The sequence below is a fragment of the Cervus elaphus genome, chromosome 9 (genome assembly GCF_910594005.1).
Source record: "Cervus elaphus chromosome 9, mCerEla1.1, whole genome shotgun sequence".
Taxonomy (NCBI): domain Eukaryota; kingdom Metazoa; phylum Chordata; class Mammalia; order Artiodactyla; family Cervidae; genus Cervus; species Cervus elaphus.
Genome location: NC_057823.1, coordinates 67,389,262 through 67,390,480, shown reverse-complemented (window position 1 = coordinate 67,390,480; position 1,219 = coordinate 67,389,262). Strand labels below are relative to the sequence as shown.

The 1,219-nt window shown below is 38.6% G+C and overlaps 1 non-coding gene across 1 annotated transcript; it reads right to left on the bottom strand.

Annotated features, from left to right (window-relative positions):
* Window positions 1–797: 797 nt before the first annotated feature.
* LOC122701101 lies at window positions 798–904 on the bottom strand. Its single transcript, XR_006342950.1, has one exon. It is a non-coding gene; the product is annotated as a U6 spliceosomal RNA (small nuclear RNA).
* Between the last annotated feature and the right edge of the window lie 315 nt (window positions 905–1,219).

Genomic DNA, 1,219 nt, shown 5'->3' with positions numbered 1-1,219 from the left:
CCACCAACAGTGTAAGAGGGTTCCCTTTTCTCCACACCCTCTCCAGCATTTATTGCTTGTAGACTTTTTGATGTAGCCATTCTGACCAGCATGAGATGGTACCTCATTGTGGTTTTGATTTGCATTTCTCTGATAATGAGTGATGTTGAGCATCTTTTCATGTGTTTGTTAGCCATCTGTATGTCTTCTTTGGAGAAATGTCTGTTTAGTTCTTTGGCCCACTTTTTGATTGAGTCTTTTATTTTTCTGGAATTGAGCTGCAGGAGCTGCTTGTGTATTTTTGAGATTAATTCTTTGTCAGTTGCTTCATTTGTTATTATTTTCTCCCATTCTGAAGGCTGTCTTTTCACCTTGCTTATAGCTTCCTTCATTGTGCAAAAGCTTTTAAGTTTAATTAGGTCCCACTTGTTTATTTTTGCTTTCATTTCCATTACTCTAGGAGGTGGGTCATAGAGGATCCTGCTGTGATGTATGTTGGAGAGTGTTTTGCCTATGCTTTCCCCTAGGAGTTTAATAGTTTCTGGTCTTACGTTTAGATCTTTAATCCATTTTGAGTTTATTTTTGTGTATGGTGTTAGAAAGTGTTCTAGTTTCATTATTTTACAAGTGGTTGACCAATTTTCCCAGTACCACTTGTTAAAGAGATTGTCTTTTCTCCATTGTATATTCTTGCCTCCTTTGTCAAAGATAAGGTGTCCATAGGTGCGTGGATTTATCTCTGGGCTTTCTATTTTGTTCCATTGATCTATATTTCTGTCTTTGTGCCAGTACCATACTGTCTTGATGACTGTAGCTTTAAAAATATGGAACACTTCACAAATTTGCGTGTCATCCTTGCACAGAGACCATGCTAATCGTCTCTGTATAGTTCCAATTTTAGTATATTTGCTGCCGAAGTGAGCATGGAGATATTGTTTTATTGTCTAAATAATAACCTTTGGAAGGAATAGACTTTATTTGCAACTACTTGCAACTCACTGTCCACAAATACTCTTTGGATCTTTGTCGAAGGGTACAGTGTTTTTTCCGTACTGTATTCTGGTTTCTCTCCATCCTACCAAAGGCAATGTCCTTTGTTTGTCTGAGTCTCAAGTAGGCAGTCTGGGCAGCTGGAACTCAATGCCACAGTTCCTGTCTTTTCCATGTGGGATCAACCCTATTTCTTCACACAGGCAGCTCAAAAGAAGACTTGATGTTGAAAGGGGGCCGTATATTGGGA